The following is a 20,333-nucleotide window of genomic DNA, read 5'->3' on the forward strand; positions in this document are numbered from 1 at the left end:
GCCTCCCTGGTTTGAGCAGTTCTTTTGCATCAGCCTCCCGAGTAGCTGGGATTTCAGGTGCCCACCACCACGCCCGGTTATTTTTTGTGTTTTTAGTACAGACAGGGTTTCACCATGCTGACTAGACTGGTCTCAAACTCCTGGCCTCAGGTGATCCACCTGCCTCGGCCTCCCAAAGTGCTAGGATTACAGGCATGAGCCCCTGTGCCCGGTCGGCTTTTGCTTTATCTCCTCTGAGCAGACCTGGGGCTCCTGGATTAAATCCGACTTAGAGTAAGAAGAAATCAAGTTGGCATTAACATAAACAAAACCTGAATAAAGGCTGAATAAGAAAAACACATTTAATTTGTTGCTCCCCAACACTCACTGCATGTTTTTTCTAGTTGTGGAACTAGATAGTCACTTTCCCCTGAAAAACTCTATTTAACCTTATGTAATCCCAGTACTTTTGGAGGTCAAGGCGGGCAGATCACCTGAGGTCAGGAGTTTGAGACCAGCCTGACCAATATGATGAGAACCTGTCTCTACTTAAAATACAAAAATTAGCCAGGCATGTTGGCATGTGCCTGTAATCCCGGCTACTCGGGAGGCTGAGACAGGAGAATTGCTTGAACCCGGTAGGTGGAGGTTGCGGTGAGCTGAGATCATGCCATTGTGCTCCAGCCTGCGAAACAAGAGAGAAACTCCGTCTCAAAAAAGAAAAAAACAAAGAAGTGCAGAATAGTTCCGGTGGCCATGTTTCCTTTGAACAATTTCTCTTGAAGGCTAGGAGGATGCAGTTGGGTGTCTGCCATCTAAGATTTAAAACAAAGGTGGCATATGGGCAGCCTATAGTCTGAATCTGACAGTTCCCCTCCCCTCAAAAATTTATAATGTTGAAAGAATTGGTTAGTCGTCACCATGATTCAAAAGTCAGATGAGTTCCTATAAAATCTAGATTGATGGCTTAGGAGGAACTGGAGGATTGCAACAGCAGGCCCTCATCCTTACATGGGTACAACCTGATAAAGATGATAGTGGTTATCTCTCCCGGTTACCTGCCTGTTTCATCACTCAGCTATCTGCCTAGCCATTGTATTCACAGAGCTCCACCTAGTCCCTAGTGACATTTGGGGCCAGATAATTCTTTGTGGTGGAGGCTGTCCGGTGCATTACAGGATGTTTAACAGCAGCCCTGGCTTCCACCCTCTAGATGCCAGTAACATCCTCCCACTCCTCAGCCTCTTACACCCCAATCCCACTCCGATTGTGACAACCAAAACTGTCTCCAGACACTGACTAGTGTCTCCTGCCTGAGGCGGTGGGAGTGGCTTCTGGTTGATAGCCACTGTGTTAGAGCCTGCAAACTCATAAAACAGTATTGCATATTCTTACACATTAATATTGCTGCCTTCTTAGGCTCAAAGTGTGTCGGGATACTTGTCTTGAAATTTCTGACCAGACTGGAATGTTCTTTCCTTCTAAATGAGCTTTCTTATAATCATTTTCCAAGATTATTGGGCCATTAACTGGCACTTGAAGGAATTTAACAAGTCACCAGTGTCCTCATTTTATAGGTTAAGAAAACTGAGTCCCAAGGAGGTAAATTGCCCTCGGTCACATAACTGGCTAGTGACAGAGCTTGAACTGGAAGCTAGATTTGAATTCCTAGCTCTTTACTCTTTCCACATCATAAAAGGTTTGAGCTATAAAGAAAAATGTAAGCATGACATACAGATGCCCTGGTGTGTATATTTAACTATATTTATCATGGCTGCCCTTCTAGGTGACTTCAGGTCCATTGTTATTATTTCTGTATACTGCCATACTATGGTACCTCCCTTCTACAAATAAACTGCTTTGTTAAAAAACAAAACAAAACAAACCCAACAGCAAGTGCTTTATTCACTGATTACCTGTCTGGATGACTTAGGTTAAAAACATGGGATTTAAATGATTAATCACAAACTACAATACTTTCAAACCATCTGCTGCCAAAATAGTTTTTCCACTCTTTGAGGCCTGAAAGAATGGGCACCCTTTGGTGTACCCATAGAAGGACCCAAAGAAGGAAGTCTATTTTATCTGGGGTGCCTTCTTTAATTTGGTGGTCTACTCTTGGAATTTACATCACTGCTCGACTTGGGAAACAAGGATACGAGTGTGATTCCTCAGCTACATTTTGGGAGGCTGCAGGTTGGCCCTGAGGGTGCTACAGAGGCTGGGAAGCTGTGTAATGAATCCAGGAGAAGAGATAGCTTTGCCAGAAGTGCTGAAAGTGCTATGGTCATTTGCAGGACACCAACAATGAGCTTTACCTCCCACCTCACAGCCTGCCCTTCATACCTTCTGCAACTGGGGTGGGGTGGGGCGCACAGCCCTTATCTATTTACACCTGCTTGACAAGGTTTCCCCTTTGAAAACTGACCTTACTGTTCATCCTTACTCAGCTTTTCTGATGCCTGGGTGCTTTTGGGGAAGAGATAACATGCCATCTAAGACCCTTGGGAAGGGCCCAGCAATTAGATGTTTCAGGCCCTCCCATCCACCTAATGTACAGCAGCTTCTGGCCCAGAGAAGAACAAGGGGGCGGGGGTGATGTTTTTGATCTGGAGCAGGCAGAAACTTTGAAAAAGACCCCATCGTTTGCCTTTTTGTTTCTCTCAGTGGCATGTTTTCCTGCCTCAGCTTCTGATATCTTTACACTCAAGTTCTAAATAACCCCACATTGCCTCAACATATCAGAAAATTACTGGATTTCGTAAAATGCTTTCCCCCAACTCCACTACTACACTGATGATGGTAGAAACCAGAGGTAGCTGCTCTCTTACCCTTAGTTGTATTCTCCCAGTATGGTGGGCTTATAAGGAGGAGAAAGGGACTCTTTCCTTACTTCTGCCATTATTCTTCCCATACATTGCTTTTGTTCTGTTTTGGGTAAGTGTTCGGTGGGATGAGGGCTTTTGTCCCCTCCCTGCTTAACCTGCCTAGCTTGCTTTTTGGTCTGAGGAAAATTGACTTTTGCAACTTTCTGCTCTGACCCTTCAGTGCCATTTGTGTAAACTTCAGCCTAGAATCCAGTCGATGTTCAGATGTTGAAGCATTTTGGAGAAGTAGGAGGTAAATTGAGGTCCCAGCAAGCACCTATCTGTTCTGTCATGTGCCTCTGTGTATATAAGATATTTTGGTGCCTTCTTCAAAAATGTTTTTACCTAACCACCAGAGTGTCTGATTAGTAAGGGCACTTCCTAGTGTAACAATCTACAGGGATTTTTAAGCTTTGGTTTCCAGAGAACATTGTCACTGAGGGGATTGTACTTTGAAGTGAATGCTTTATGTTGTTTCTTATGACAAGGGGTATTTTGTCAATAGTTGTAGCTACACCTCCTATAACTGTAAATTATCTGGTTACAAGTATCAGGAGCTGCAAAGAAAAGTAAACCATAGTCCCTCACTTTATTTTTCATTTTTATGTCCAGATTCATGACTTAAGGAAATGGGGCAGGCACAGTGGCTCACACCTGTAATCCGAGCACTTTGGGAACCTGAGGTGGGTAGATCACAAGGTCAGGATTCTGAGACCAGCCTAGTCCACATGGTGAAACCCCATCTCTACTAAAAAAAATCAGAAATTAGCCGGGCATGGTTGCAGGCACCTGTAATTCCAGCTACTTGGGAGGCTGAGGCAGGAGAATCACTTGAAATCAGAAGGTAGAGGTTGCAGTGAGCTGAGATTGCACCACTACACTCCAGCCTAGGAGAAAGAGCAAAATTCCATCAAAAAAAAAAAAAAAAAAAGAAAGGAAGGAAGGAGAAAATGGGACAATTCCTTCTGGGTTTTTTGTTGTTGTTGTTGTTTTTTGTTTTTTGTTTTTTTCCTTAAACTCAGGGGCTTGGTGCTTGTTGATATCTAATCAACACCAACAGCCGATAATGACCACTTACTGTTCTGGCCCACATATTCATTTTTAGTTTTTAAGGGATGTCATATTAAGGAACTGTGTTTATAATTCAAATTTCAGAGCCATAGGGAGCCACGGAGGCTATACAGTTCAATCATCTCATTTTATAAATGAAGAAATGGGGGCCCTGAAGAGAAGTCCTTTCTTCTGGGTTTACACAGCTTGTCTCCAGCAGAGGTGGAGGTAGAACCAGGCTCTTCCCCTCTAGACCACATGCTCTTTTTCATGAACAGTGCTGTTCTCCTTTACCTTTCCCTACCTATTTCTGACCTTCTTTCGTTGGCCTCTCTAAAATGTTATAGCACATGAAATTCCCAAAATCCTGTTAATTAAAGCTTTATTTTTTAGCAGATGGCCTTCAGATACTAACTCTGACTGCTTTAAAAAATAGCCCATATCTTATTGATAGAAATTCTCCAAGCTGATCTTTATTAAATTCACCGTTCCCTAGGACCCTTATCCTTTCCATCTGGTTATTAATTATCAGGCAATATCCTCTTAGGCTGTCTCTATTTCTTAATTACCTTATTAATTGTAATCACATAAATTGATCTGTCTGACATTCTAAGTCTGACTCACTGAGGAAATACGTCTAATATTCGCGAGAGACTCCAACAATCTTACTATCTTAACTTATTATTTCCATTATGTAGAATGATATCACTAGAAGCCAGATGTGACTGCTGAGCTGAACTGGCCTTTATCCTAATCATAATTAGAATGTCCTTTAACAATTCTCTCTTAGCCTTTCTTGCTTACTTAGACACACACGAGACATATCAGTTCATTTCCTCCCTACTTTCACTCTTTAGTCTTTAAAATAGAAGGAATTTTTCCCCTCATATCATCTTGTGGTAATCCTTTATTTGCAACTCCGGGTAATTTGAGGAGAAAACATTAATATGAATGTATTTTAGTTTTTCAAGATTTTTATTGTAACACTGCACCTGAAGGACCTGATGCCCAATTAAACATTTAAAAAATTGTCAAGTTTTTATATACAAAAAAGTCTCTTAATATCTGTTATTTGAGAACTCTTTTTTTTTTTTTCTTCATGACAAGGTACACTACTGTAACCCTTACATTTTCCCCCAGGTTCCACTCAATTTTTATGAAGGCACAAGAGTAAACAGCTTCTTATATATAAGCTGGTCATTGTTCCATATGATCCTTTCTATATTTGTATAAGAAATGGTTGATTGGGGCCAGGCACGGTGACTCACACCTGTAATCCCAAAACTTTGGGTTGGCAAGGTGGGTAAATCACTTGAGCTCAGGAGTTTAAGACCAGCCTTGCCAACATGGTGAAACCTCATCTCCCCTAAAAATAGAAAAATTAGCTGGGTGTGATGGTGAGCACCTGTAATCCCAGTTACTTGGGAGGCTGAGGTGGGAGAATCACTTGAGCCCAGGAAGTGGAGGTTGCAGTTACCTGAGATCACACCACTGCACTCCAGCCTGGGTGACAGAGTGAGACCCCATCTCAAAAAAAAAATAAAATAATAAAATGGTTGATTGGTAGGAAATCAAAGCTGAAGACTAGAATCTCTATGAAACAAAGGGTTAGAGAATTCCTATGCATGCTTATTTGCATGCATATAAATGAATTTGGGATATAAAATCAGCTCCAATTCATTCTTTCCTTCTTTCCTTCCTTCCTTCCTTCTTTCTTTTCTTCCTTCCTTTCTTCTTTCCTTCTTTCCCCCTCTCCCTGTCTCTCTCTCTCTCTCTTTCTTTCTTTCTCTCTCTCTCTTTCTTTCTGTTTTCTTCATTCTGTTTTTTTGTTTTTCTTTTTCCTGGGGTCTGGCTTTGTTGTCTATTGCCTAGGCTGGAGTACCAGTGGCATGGTCTCAGCTCACTGAAATCTCCACCTCCCAGGCTCAAGTCATCCTCCCACTTCAGCCTCCCAAGTAGCTAGGACTATAGACTCACATTACCATGCCCAGCTAATTTTTATATTTTTTGAGGAGACATGGTTTCACCATGTTGCCCAGGCTGTTCTCAGACTCCTGGGCTCAAGCAATCTGCCTGTCTCAGCTCCACAAAGTGCTAGGGTTACAAGTGTGAGCCGCTGCACGCAGCCTCCAATCTCTTAGAAAGAAGCAAATCTGTTTTAGTTCTTTGTAAATTCTGGATATCAGCCTCTTGTCAGATGGGTAGACTGCAAAATTTTTTTCCCATTCTGTTGGTTGCCGAGCATGTTCTCACTCATAGGTGGGTGTTGAACAATGAGAACACATGGACACAGGGAGAGGAGCATCAGACACTGGGGTCTGTCAGGGGGAAACAGGGGAGGGACAGCAGGGGGTGGGGAGTTGGGGAGAGATAGCATGGGGAGAAATGCCAGATATAGGTGGTGGGGAGGAAGGCAGCAAATCACACTGCCATGTGTGTACGTATGTAACAATCTTGCATGTTCTTCACATGTGCCCCAAAACCTAAAATGCAATAAATAAATAAATAAGAAAGAAGCAATATAAATTAACAATGTCCACGTCTTTCCACAAGCACACATATGTTCATTGCGGTACTGTTCACAATAGCAAAGACCTGGAACCAACCCAAATGCCCATCAATGATAGACTGGACAAAGAAAATGTGGCATGTATACACCATGGAACACTATGCAGCTATAAAAAGATGAATTCATGTCCTTTGCAGGGACATGGATGAATCTGGAAACCATCATTCTCAGCAAACTGACACAAGAACAGAAAACCAAATACTGCATGTTCTCACTCATAGGCAAATTGACTCACTGGAAGGCTTCCATGGGGATGGATAAAGAGAGATCTCCAAGTCAGAAGGACTGCCTCATTTTCCAGTAGGGCTGAACTCCACCATGCAGACCATAAACCTCTGCTGCTTCTTGTCCTTAGTGTCCCAAAAAATTTGTAAAAGAGAAAAACAAACAAACAACAACAACAACAAAACAATGCCCACGTCTTTCATTATGAGGAAAATGGATGCCAGGAATGGGTAGATTTCTGTTTTGGCTGGGCATACAAGGGCCTAATTTGACAATCCACATGATATATTGAGTCTCTCCATGTATGTAAGGGTCTGCAGAACATTCACCAGGGGTGTTCTACAGATACCAGTATCTCAAACTATTCCCGACTGAATACCTTATCTTTTCACCCAACTTGCTCATTCAGTCATCCAACCAAACCAAGAATTTGGATATCATCCACATGACTCTTCCCCACCCCCTATTACCTGCCAAGCTGTCTGATCTACTTAGTCATTAAGTGAACTTATGTTGATTTGTTTCCCTTATTACCTTTCCTCTTTTACCCATTTCTTCTGGTGCTGCTGCTTCGCTCAGTTCCTAGTTCACTCTTTCCCAAACTATTGTGGTAATCTACCTTCTGATTTCAATGGCATCTCATCTCAGGTTGAATGACCTACAAGGTCCTCCATGAGTCTAATGTCTCTGCTACCCTTTTTCTCATCCTAAATGTCAGCGATGTTGAACTATTCGCAGGTCTCCACTTCATGTGATTTTATATCCCATGCCTTTGAATATTCTTCTTTTCTTGGAGTGTCACTCCCACGTAATTTTATCTGTCAAACTCGTATTCCTATTTTAAGACCCAGCTCGAGCATCATTTTCTAGAAAGCCTTGCTGGAAGCCCAAATTGTTGATCATTCTCTTCACTGGGTCCCCTCTTTAATTTGTACATACCGCATTATTATACTTGTTAACTGTATTGCCATTGTTTGCTTGCAGTCCTGTATTTCCTTTACAAATGTAAATGGCCAAAGGCAGGAACTATGGCTTTTCATTTTTTTGTCTTCAGCATCTACCACGTTATCTGGCACACAGCAGATTCTCAGTGAGCATTAATTGAATGAATAGAGTTCAAGATCACTCGAGATTTCACCAAGTTCTATTCTTCCATGATTTATGATGTTATACTTATTTTGATTTATGATGTTATACTTATTTTAGGTTTCAACACGGATTCAAATGTCAGGGGCCAATATGTTACTTAACCATTGTTCTTATCGGCCTGCTCAGAAGTGGCAGCTGCTCTTTCTCTGGAACGGCTGAAGCAGGGATGGAGGAGAAGGAATTACCTTGTGCAGCTGTGAAAATGGTAAAATGCACCATCTATACTGACAGAGTATCATGGGCAAGGGGATGGTTTTGGAGTGAAACTGATCTCAACTTAATTTCAGTTCTATTTCTTATTCCATGTATCACTTTGTACAAGGTTATCTTACTTTTCTGAGTTTCAAATTTGTCATCTGTAAAGTGAGAATAATAATAGCACCTGAATCCCAAATTTGTTGTAAGAATTAGATCCAGTAGTGTGTGTAAAGGACTTACTATAGTTTTTGGCATATAGTAACTTCTCAATAAATGATAGTTGTTATCATTATCATTACTTTTATTGCATTAGCCACACATTAGAAAAAAGTGTGATACTGCCTTCTGGTCCCCAAGGGATTCCTCCTTTAAAGATAAAGTATACTACTGGGATCCTTATTCAATCTACAAAACACAGAAAATTATTTGAGGAACAATTTTCTGACATCTCTCAAGAAAGGTAGCTAACCAGTACCTCCCACTGTACAGGAGAGAAGTTAATTCATGATTTACAAAGACTGTTTTAGGGCATTAATTCTCTCTGCTTGAGAAGGGCAGAGTTACCCACAACACTCAGTGGAATAATGGGCTGAAAATGTAATTTTAGAATTAGCAATAAAGTTTTCAAGACACTTAGAGACATCTCGGATCAGCACAAAATAAAAGAGAAGGTTTTCTTTACCTATATCTTTTAACTATGTTGTGCTTCTAAGATAGAAAAGATAATTTCTTGGCCAAAGGACCAGTTGGATCCGAGATCAGAATAATGATTCAACAACTTACTCTAGAGGTAACTTAGGGCAGTCCTTTATCACGGCAACTTCTATATATTTATAATGAGGGTAGGAGTCATCCTGGTGATCTCACTCAGTCTTGGGCATTTTAAATGACATTATATATTTGGAAATGCCTTACAATTTGAAAAGTGCTATAAAAATCTTAGTGATTATGAAGATGATTATTCTGCTTTCCTGCCATCCTGCTTCCTCCACCAGATGCCCCTAATGAGCCCAGATTCCGAAATGAGGACACGGGTAGCTTTGGTTGAAATCATCAACTTTGTTTATTCTTTTGCTGCCTTTCACTCTTGTGCTTCTGGGCTTTCCTTGGCATTTCCACTAACCATTCAAGATCCCAGGTACTACTTCTAGCTGCTCTTCTGGAAAATTTTAAAAACTCCTAGCATCTGTCAGCTCCATCAAGCCACTTACCGAGTTCCCAAATCACAGGGAATTGCCCAGAAGGCCTGGATGAGTCTTTTAATGCAATGGATGAAGTTGTCTTCTGATTTGTTTTTGCATGTCAGAAGCATTAAGAATGAATTTAGCCTGCTTTTTTCTCTTTCATTCTTTCTTTCCTCCTCTCTCTCTCTCTCTTTCTCTGTCTCTCTCTCTAACATGGCTACAGAATTGAATATCCATTTGCTACTAGGTTTCCTTTCTGGGCATTTGTGCACCCTTACTTTTCAGAGGAGCAGAAATCAAGGCAGATTCAGTGCCAGTTACCTTAATGGAGAAAAAGATTGACAAACCATCAGTCTTTCTCACTAGCTCACTGCAAGAAGAGATGTGACATAACCTCCAGTAGCATTTCAGACCATCTGACTTAAGACTTAAGTTAGTTAGGTTTTATCTCCTCCAAGAAAAAAATTTGACCCTTCATTTCCAGCCAAGCTGTTGTATACTCACTAACTGTCTAACAGGCCATTTTTTGCTTCTTGTTACCAGCTCTTTACTGGATGTAACTTACCTTCTCTTTCTCATTGCGGAAAAGTGAAGCAAAACAGGAAGTCATCAGGTAAAGCTCTGCCTCCTCAATGCTTTCCAGACTCCTCCAGTTTCCATCTGAGATTCCCTTTCTCTTTAGCCCTATAGCATTTATTGTTCATACAGCATATTTAGAAATTATGAAGAATATCCTATCTGTGTTTTATTTAGTAACTTTTAAAATAAATTATGAATTCTTTTTCTCCAACCCATATGGCAAGAATCGTATCTTAAATTTTCTTTCTTGATATGAAATTTTAGCTGGCCTTATTATTACAAGTTTATTATCATTACTCTCTATCGTCTGCTATTAGTAGTAGTAATGCTTGTGGATTCATTGATAACTGAGGGTCCAGTGGAGACCCTGGATCCTCTCTGAAGCCCCTTGGGTATGTGCAAGTGTGCAATTAGCCTCATTATTACACCAGGAAGAGAAATGTTAAGAAAACAGTATGATAACATGTGTGCTTTTAAATTGGTGAAAGTTGTGAATTTCAAAATGTCAGCATGTTACTCCTCTTAATATTTTGATGCAACCACAAAGTTTTCTCTTATTAGGAATTTCAACTCATTAGAAGAAACTGAAACAGGCCCTTTCTGGCTCCCCCAGGAAAAAGCTGAACAAACAGATGGTCCTTACTAATAATGTCAACCAACAGGATCCCCGGTCCTGCCCACAGAGGCTGTAAATTTTACAGGCAGCCCTGCTAGAACACAGGCTCCATGGCCCAGTTTCTCTGGGGAGCTGCAGCTAGAAATAACAAAGCCAGAGTCATTCTTTACTGCATTATTGCTTTCTTTAGAAGGCACCATGTCCAGTAACACTAAAGATAAGTCAGGCTACTCTTTATGCTCCTTACATTTTCTGCTCCTAACAAAGCTGTGATGGTTACTGTCAAGATTTAACAATTTCAGAAATGGTGCTGATGACCCAGATGCCTTCTTTGTTAGCACATAATTCCTGTGGCATTAGCTATTGCCCATTTACCGAAGGATTTCTTCCTCGCTCTCAGGTTAATCTCAAGAAACCCTGCAAATATTCCTATATTCAGCAGTCTGTGCTTTGTGCAAATTAGGCTCTGAACAGAGATTTGCTAAATTGAATTCTGTAAGAAGCATAACTCTATTTTCTGGGTTGGCTTAAAAGATGTCTTTGAATTTGAACATTTCTGTCTTTTTAAGACATTATTTTAATCATTAAGAATGGGCCAACTTGATTTCACAGTGAATTACCCATCTCTTGTCTTTTTCTCCAGAGTTTTAGTCATTTATGCCAAAGAACAATGAGTCATGTCATTACCCAAATGGTGAGGATGTCCTGCTTTGGAGATATTGGATAGTTGAACCATATGAAATTGCTGATATTTGACCGTTTGTTTTTATTTACAAGGACAGCAGTTTTATATGGTTCCCCTTAAGACCATTTTCTCCCTTGTTTGGTAAGAGTTAGCTGGGCTCCAACATATGGATGCAAGAGAGGTAATTCCCCTTGGCTTCCCCGACCATCTCTGTGTCAACAAGGAAGGGAGGAGGCTCAGAGCCTGCTTGTCTCTCACTTAGCTTAGTAAGAGCAGACGGAACATGCTGATGTGTCAAGGGGTTCATTTTATGGACAAATATATTGGTTTGGATTTTTTGTAATGGTCACAACTTTTCAATAGCTCATCATTTTATTATTACTTCTCTTACCCTTTTTTTTTCCTTCATTCCTGCGCAGTTTATCAACCTCTGTACATTTAGAAGGCAACCAAAATCATGCTTTTAAGAAGTTTCTAACAATCAGCATATGACTTTAGTCACTCTAAAGCTTCCCTTTGATAGTGTCAGGAGGAGTTTTCCTTTTAGTCAAAGCTAATGAAAATAAGAAGTGGTGGGAGCTGGGCAAATGTAATTTGTGAACATCCAAGAATTCTTTCATGATTTCATAACAGCAAAGGCGTTATGTCTTGTGTTCTGAACACAGGGTTCTGTTCTTCTGAGAAGGTAGCCCATTACGTATGGGTCTGTGGGCCCCGGAGTGACTCTGGGAGAAGGTGAGGAGTCATGGGTGCTCAGCATCGAGAGAGGAATAAGGAAAGCATAATTTTTGTGCCTGTCTCTGTTACTGGGATCCATGCCACAGCATATCTGCTGGGATTCTCTGCCTGTGACAATAATAAAATACTAGATCAGGAAGTGACCTTAAAAATAATCTAGGACAACAGTTGATGACACTTGCATTTCAGATAAAAATGATGGATTCCATCCCCAGAAAAGATTCTTATGTTCAATTTTAGAAGGTAATTGTAGCTGAGGTGTGGACCACAGGTTAAGAAACCTTGACTTAAGAGTCCTGTCACCTTATTTTACACATGGGAAAATTGAGAACCAGGGAGATGGAGCGACTAGCCCAGATTATAAAACTTCCATTGTAAATTGGGAAGAAACTAAAACCCAGCTTAATGATTCCATGTATAGTTCTCCTTTATCTTTTCTTAAATATCAGATTACCTGCATTTCTCTCGTCCCCTTTGTTACATGCAGAACTCCATGAAACCAAACTGAAGGAGGAGGTAGAAGGTGACAGAAGGGAAGTATGTGACATTCCCCACTTCTAAGTTATGCAACCAGGAAACGCAGGCAGAGCCTGTACCAACAGCAGCAATGAACTCAGTCGACTTGCTGAAAAACATTTCAGTTATTATAAACAAAAATACTACATCATTCATGTTTTCAGTTGTTTTAGGCAAAACAAATCATTCCTGTTTTTCAGTTCAATCAATCAGCTCATGCTATATTGCAGCTTATTCTCCTTGTTTTTATATGCTTACCAGCATATAAAAACATGCTTTTTATATATGCTTTTGTTTATTTTCTGCAAAAAACTAGCTGAATCAAAGGTAAGCATTTAAGGAAATTATTTTGTGGACAACATTACATATTTACTGAATCTCATCTTTGTCCTGGCACTATCCCTGCCTGGTGGGTTTATAGACAGAAATGTCACAGATTTGGAAGGCTTTTCAATGCAGAGATTACAATGGATTAAATCCTTGTCTAACTGGTTTTGCTTTTTCAGCCTTAGATGATAGTGAGACGGAGAGGAAAGATGGGAACATAATTCATGGGCTAAAGCTTGTTTCTTATCACACAGTCAACATGTCATTGGCAGAAGGTGGAACAGTCACGCCTGACCCTTTGCTGCTTCTTCTATAGGAGAACTTTGTGAGAAGCCAGAAATCCCTCACGGCTCACCTTGTCACCGGCTCTGTAAGTGATCTGGGATAAAGGAGGCCTCAGAGTCCCCCAGTTGTAAAATAGGAAAATAAAGTATGCCCATCTGGAACATTTACACAGAGATCAATAAAAGTCTTCTTCTCTCAAAACAAACAAAACAAAACAAACTTCAAGGGTAGCCACGGAGGGTAGGAGAAGTCACACCATTTATTATGAGACCATGTTTCAGCCTCGCATTTTTCCTTCAGGCTCACGGTGAGATACAGCTCATTCTGCAGCCAATGTTGTCTCTTGTTTGCGAGTGCCTCAAGCAGCATTTCCCTGACTTATGGCTGTTGTATATCACCTTCATTAACTTTGCTGGAATCGTTTTCTTTCTTTAAATTTATTCAACCTTTAAAAAAAATTTTTAAGTAAATTTTTAAATGATAAAAAAAATTAGTATTGCTCATCCTAGGTGGTGGGTAATGATAAAAATAAATATATTAAAATAAAAATGATTGTGTACATCTAATATCATGTTGCATGCAGAGTATTGTGCCTTCCTTTGAGATACCTGGTCTTACAGGTCCCAGAAACTGAGATGTGAGTCCAAACTTAAGGACAGAGTGATGACATGGAAATCTATGAATGTGACGTGATGGGGTGGTTTTATCTCTAGGTGCAAATCAGGGAGAGGATAATGAAGAAAACTGTTGGGCTCACACTTCAAAAACTGATGACACTGTGTAGGCTCCTTAGCAGCTTCACAAGGACCTGCTGAGCTGCCCCACACCCCACACACCCCCACTGGGGCTTGAATTTGCTGTGAAGGTATCCGCACAGCCTTTTCTAGTTCTGCCCAGCCCTTTTTTTCCTTTTCCACATAACTTGGTCTCCTGGCTTGGGTTCCATCTGTACCTTTGTCTCCAGCCAGGTGGTTTCCTTTTGGCCGCTGTCACTCAGCATGCTGATTGCTGCCTTGGCCCTTGTTGCTTGGCCTTTCTCTCTTGAAGGACCTGGGGCTTGAGCTGCTAATTTGATAAGGCAAGCCCTTGTCTTTTTATAGCATCTCTCCTTGCCATTCCCTGATTCCATTAATATCCCATCAGTGAAGTGCAGTTGTTGCTCTTCCCCTCCCACTTCTCGGTGTGAAGCGATGACGCAGTTAACAGGTGCAGGGGCTCAGGGCTCCTCTGGCTCTGCGTGCACTTCCAGGACTCAGTGTGTGCCCGAGTTAGAGAAACCTGTACAGTGTGTTCCTGGAGGGACTTTAATACAGGGAGGCTTTTGCTATTTTCTGCACAGACAGATGAGGAGCTCTATGTTTGGAAAAGAGGCTTGGAAAAAGAAAAACCAGAATGAACAGCCTTTTCCTGTTGACTTAGACGCCCTAGGTGGCCGGGCAAGTCCCTGACCTGCTGGGAGGCCTCAGTTTCCTCTTGTGTGAGTGAAGTGGATGGAAAGGAATGGGAGCCCGTGAGCCTTCTCACTTTTTTTTTTTTTTTTTTATGCTGGCTCTTCCCAGCTGAAACCAGCATCCTCCTGGTTCTGATCTGGACAGCCTCCTGGAGTCAGTTGGGGCCAGCAACCAGGTCCAAAGCTGAGCCTCCTCTTTTCTGTTGCTGGAGGTCAGCTGTGGGTAGGGATCTGGACTGCTCAAGCTTCTGTGGTGAGACCTGTGTGGAGCAACAGGGTGGGCAAGGGTGTACTCAGCACAGTGATCCCCCATGGGGGCTGCTGGAAAGGGTGTCTGTTCCAACCGAAGGCATGATAAGAAAGAACAGGCTGAAGCTCTGCTAAGCTGTGTGGCCCTGGATGCAACCCTTGGCCTCTCTAAGCTTCATTTATTCTCATTTTAAAAATACATGCAAAGGGGTACAGTGAAGCTTCAACTGGAGTGAGCAGCAGGTCCCTTCCAACATCAACGTTCTTTGATTTCATGATTCTGAGACTCTATATTTAAAAAACGATTTTATGGACCTCAGACCTCACTTCAATACCCATTCCATACACTCCACACTGTTAGCAAATTTGTACCTACTTTGTTCAGAAAATTGAGTTGTACTGGGGCTGGAGATTCTTTGTAATACTCAGGTGCAGGAAATGTCATATAGCACAGCTTTGTTGTTGTTGTTGTTCATTGTTAATTCAAGTTTTAAATTCTCCTTCCAGAGTGTGGCCAGGGTCAGTAGCAGTCATTATTGGTGGTCCTGCTCTCCAGGGGCAGTCAGGCATCCTTGGAGGATTGCTCAGTGCAGAAGATTCTAGGAGAGACCCCTTTTCTCCAGCCTATCACAGTCACTGCTTAGTTGTTTATTGTCTGGGCCAGAAAGGTCCATTTAATGGCTGGAGGTTGTATTCCTAAGCCTGCCCACCCACCTCCATCCTTAGTGCAACTTGGGTGCGGTGGCCTGAATCCCATGACTGGGAAACTCAAGACATTTCATATCCATAAGCCACCCCATCAGAGGTCCTGCTGTCTTCAGGGAACTGTATTGGAAGGGCCTGGCTTTCAGCCTTGTGCACAACTTGCTACCACTGGCCCCTTTCTCTTTTCCAGATAAGTCGCCACCATGGTCCTGTCACTCACTTCCTTCAACTACAATGCCACTTCCTCAGGTATGAATATAGCCACACAGTAGGCATAGTACTGACTATTTGTAGACTCCCAATTGAATAACCACTTCAATCAAAACCTGGGTTGGAGCTGCTACCTCAGTGTCCCAGAAACTCATTTTTCACCCAGAAGTGCAAAAGTGATCCTCACCCTTGGAGGCAAGATCAGGAGCTCACAATACAAAGGCCTTGTTCACTCACTGGAGACTCTGCTACAGTATAAATGCAATATCAAAAATGATATCTCGATCCATTATCCTGCTAAAGAGGCAAATAAGCACGAGCTCTTTCCATTTCTTGCCTCCCCCATCCCTACAAACAGAGCTCCACTCACACCCTGGATTATCTTTCTGCAGTTTCAGAAGATGCAGTGTCTCCTTTTGTTCCAGGCTGACTCCAGCTACACATGCCAAGAGCAGGCTCCACAGCCATCCTCCCTCTTGAAACATCCACCTTTCCTCTTGCAGGGGTGCGTTCTCTTCAGACTACAAACTTACTCATCTCCTTCCCATTCATTAAAAAAGAAATCTACCTTTGATCCGCATGTCCTCTTAGTAATGTCCTATCTCTTCTTCTATTTCATCCAAACATCTTTAAAGAGTTACCTATATTCAATGTGCACATGACCACTTCATGGGCCATTCACCCTGTACCCCCTGCAATCTGGCTTCTGCTTTTGATAAAGCCACCTATATTCTAGCTGGAAAATCCAGTGGACAGTTTCCAATCTTTTTCTCACTGTATGTTTCTGAGGCATTTGACCATGTTGCTTGTGTGCACCACTCACCGTCCATGATAGTCATGTTATACTCTCAGTTGGCCTCATTTGTTTCTGTTCTTTCTCAACCGTGGGCCCCTCTCCCTCCACCTACCACCTACACGCCGGGGTTACCCACCTGTCTGTTTTAGCCTACTGCTCTTCTCATTACTGATACTCTTCTTGGACGGATTTTTCTATACTCAGGATTTCAGCTACCACCTGTATGGTAATGACTCTCTAATTTAATCTCCGTCACCAATTTCTCCCCCAATCTTTAGGCTCACCAATTCCACCACCTGCTAGGCAGCTTTGCTTGGGCATTCTTCAGACATTTCAGATTCAATTGCTCAAAAGCTACACATATTGCTTCCCTCTAACCTAAACCTCTATTTTTCGTGTTACCTTCTCTTTGCCCAGTGACAAAAGTTATCAAATGTCTACCTTGACTTTTCTCTTCTCCTCCCTCCTTTTATCCAACTGATCATTACATCCTGATGGATTCCCCTCCTATGCATTTCTCAAACCCACCCCCTCAACTCCACTCCACCACCGCTACCCTATCTCAAATGCACCTCCTCTTACCTGGACCAGTATGGCAGTCTCCCAACTGGCTTCCCGGTTTCTAGACTTGGCCTGCTCCATTCTCTCTCCAGAGCTACCTGAATGATTCATATATAAAACACTAATCTGACCCAGTCCCTCTCTTGCTAAAGCCATGCTGAATGTACACGAGGAAATTCAACCTCCTCTGCTGTGCCTGTCTCTTGTCTGTCTCTTAAACCTCAGCTCCTAACACCTGTTACCTCCTAGTTTGACTCCAACTCTCAACAGACAGTAGTTCTCCGCAAACCTCTGTTCTCTCACTGTTCTCTTTGCTTCCTCTTTTACTAGCAAATACGTTTTACTTCAGCATGTTAGGTTAGTATTATAAGGGAAGTTTCAAGTTCATTTTATATTAAATATTAGCGCCTTCATGCTTAGCGAGGGAGGGAAACGGAGAAAAAGCCCATAGCTAAATACACATTTAAGTGGCGTTCTTTTCCAGCACAGCCAAAGATTGTACTGGGCCTGAGAGAATTGTGTGCCCTGTTTGATTCAAAGCTGTTAGAAAGCATGCCAAACATTTTAGGTTTTTACTCCCAGAGTTGTTGTAAACCCGGCCGAACCTGTCTGTTATGAAGAGTGCACTGCCCTCTAGAGGTTCCCATTGGGAGGAGCACATCAAATCCACAGTGTTAAGGCATTCTGCAGTTTCTTGTGAAGTGTTACTGCAGACCTTTACTATTACTGTTCTTTGTCACAAACATGCTTTTCGAGATATCTAATTCTGAGTCACACATTTTTAATTTACTTTGGGAATAGCATTTTGGGGTAAAGCACGTGATGGACCTCAAAACACTCAATTTGGAGTCAGGAGACATGACTTTTAGTTCCAGTTCTTCCTTTAATATCTGAGAACTTAAATTTCACGTCTGTTAATCATGTAGTAAAAGATCACACTTCAAAACTGTGAATCACTAGAAAGCATATTTTGGGAGTAAAACTGCGAAGAGTTTCATAAATTCAGTAAATATTTAATATGCAAGATCCTAGGATAAGAGCTGTTTTGCAGAAGTTAGGAGTTTACATTCAATCTTTACAATGTTAGATGAGAAGTTTTTTTTTTAAAGTCACTTGGGAAACATTCAGGCTTGCAATTTAAGTGGACGAATTTAACCCTGATGCCATGGAACCGTGAAGATGAAACTGAGCTAAAACAAAACAAAACTTACTTTGATTCCAAGAGTCTTCCAACATGAGAGTGGAAATGAGTCATAACCACACACACACACACAAACGCGCACACACACACACACACACACACACACACTTTGATATGCCATTAAGCTCTGATGCAAACCCCATTTAGCCTGGTTTTTCCTTCCTATTTTCAATCAAGAAAGAAAAAAAGGAAGTCTTTCATTTAATGGTAAGAACCAACTATGGTCTTTATATATTTGCATAATAGTGACTAATTATAGGTAAAATTATATTTTACATACTTTATTATCTTACCATGTCAATTGACATCCAACTTCATAGTATACTGAAGAAAGGAAAAAAATACTAGGACACCATTTATGTTTGTAGTAACACTGGGAGTAAGATGCCGCAAAGCCCAGGACACAGTTCTGGGAAACACGATATCTGAATTCCTGTGATTCCATCCATGTTTGGAGGGATCTGGGGACACCAGGTGGATCTTCTGTAATGCAGGTAGCCACATCTGTGCACCATGGTGATGATGCTCACTTCTGTGGAGTTCAGTGTTGATGTCCTCTTTGGTATCTGCTTCCTCCAAGTTCAAAGCTGGCCTGCTGTGCTGGGAATCCAGCAACCTGAACCTTTTTCTTCATTACAGATCTAGACAGCTTTGGACCTGGTTTCTGATATCAAATCAATCGTTTTACTTCTCTCTTCATTAGTTTACTGTCTGTGTCTTTACAAAGTCCTCTGGGCATTAGCAAAGACATGAACCTAAGCGAATACCTCAAACATTTTGAACACATATAAAACATTAGTACTCGAAATTTTTCTTATGCTTCTACAGCTAAGGAAAACTTCATTTTTTCTGTCTTAGCCTAGTCTACCTAGCATTCCTTGATGGAGGCAGAGCTAGGATGAAAGTCTTGAAATGAGAAATGAAAGGAGTAAATAGACTTGAGTTTACTAACAGTGTCCATGTTTTCATTCCTGAAAGTTATGACACAACAATTGTTAGACCATAATCATTAGAAATTATTGGCATCATCTTCTCATAGGCTGAAACATTCAACTAATAAACAAAACACCAGACCTATTTTTATTCTACTCATATTTCAAATGCATTTATGCACTTCAAATTTCGGTTTCAAATGTTGTTAAGGTAAGACTCTGCATAGCTCTTTGACTTCTGACTTAATGCTAGATGCCACCTTATGCTGTTTTACTTCTGCTTTCTTCATGCTTTGCTTCATTCATTATCCTATTCTTTCCTTCCTTCTTCTTTGTAATCCTTGTTTATGTATTATTGGAACTTGTAAATTTCACTGGGTAGTGGTTACAATACAGGTAACTCATAAGGCCTAACAGGTATATTTAGATAATAGAAATATTGAACACTGAGTCTGGAGTGGGAAAAGCTGATCACATCACTTCTCCCCAAACAACATTGCTGTGAGATTTAGTCTAAAGAGATTCACTTTTCAACAAGTAGAAATGTGTTTTGTGGATAGCTTGCTGCTCGTTCCAAAGTATTTTATAATTCTCTTTCTGGAGGTAAACCCCTGGAAAGCGGGTGCTTGGTGAGCAATGGACACCCTGCCCGGAGGCCACAGGTTCTCAGAAATGCTGCAGAACATCCTGTTCCTGGGAGCCCTTTTGCCTGGTTGTTTGTGCTCTAGAGACTTGGCTTCTGGTGTTCTTGCTCAGACCTTTGGACTTTGGCAAGGCTACTTCTCATGTTTCTGTCTTGCTCTGTGTGCCATTCTGGCTCTGTAGGTGGTTTGGCTTTTTGTGTTGTGACAGTGGAGGCTGCTTGGAGTGAGCTCCCAGGCACTGGCTCATGGGCATGCTGCTACATTTCAGTAACAGCAACAGAGCCTACATTTGACTGGGAAATAATAACTATTACTGGAAGAAAAAAGTAGCAAAACATTATTTCCTAATATGTGCGAACATAATGAGGAGCCGGGTCTCCAGCTTTAAGGGTGATTATTATCGTTTTTGGCTATTGCCAGTTACCAACGCTAAGTACTTTAGCTGTGCAACTTGATTTGAATAGCATTGCCAGAAGAGCACCATCAAAGCCTTTTGATAAGATGCTACCAAGAAAATATGATAATATATAACCCCAAGAAAATTATTTTATCATCTTCGTATATCTATAAAAATAGAACCAAATAAAAAACAGTATAAATAATAAAAATCTTCCTCGC

General features: G+C 41.3%; 2 long non-coding RNA genes across 2 annotated transcripts in view; both read left to right on the forward strand.

Moving 5' to 3' along the window:
- The window catches only part of LOC108289440, a 58,618-nt gene that overhangs the window by 934 nt on the left and 37,351 nt on the right, over positions 1 to 20,333 (forward strand). The window contains exon 2 of the long non-coding RNA XR_005196915.1: positions 6,687 to 7,780. This is a non-coding gene — a long non-coding RNA (uncharacterized LOC108289440). The remainder of the gene's footprint in view (positions 1 to 6,686; positions 7,781 to 20,333) is intronic.
- On the forward strand, positions 7,893 to 13,411 carry LOC119468262. Its single transcript, XR_005196916.1, has 3 exons — positions 7,893 to 8,044; positions 9,765 to 9,834; positions 12,937 to 13,411. It is a non-coding gene; the product is annotated as an uncharacterized LOC119468262 (long non-coding RNA).

This window comes from Cebus imitator, unplaced genomic scaffold (genome assembly GCF_001604975.1).
Source record: "Cebus imitator isolate Cc_AM_T3 unplaced genomic scaffold, Cebus_imitator-1.0 Scaffold403, whole genome shotgun sequence".
Taxonomy (NCBI): Eukaryota; Metazoa; Chordata; class Mammalia; order Primates; family Cebidae; genus Cebus; species Cebus imitator.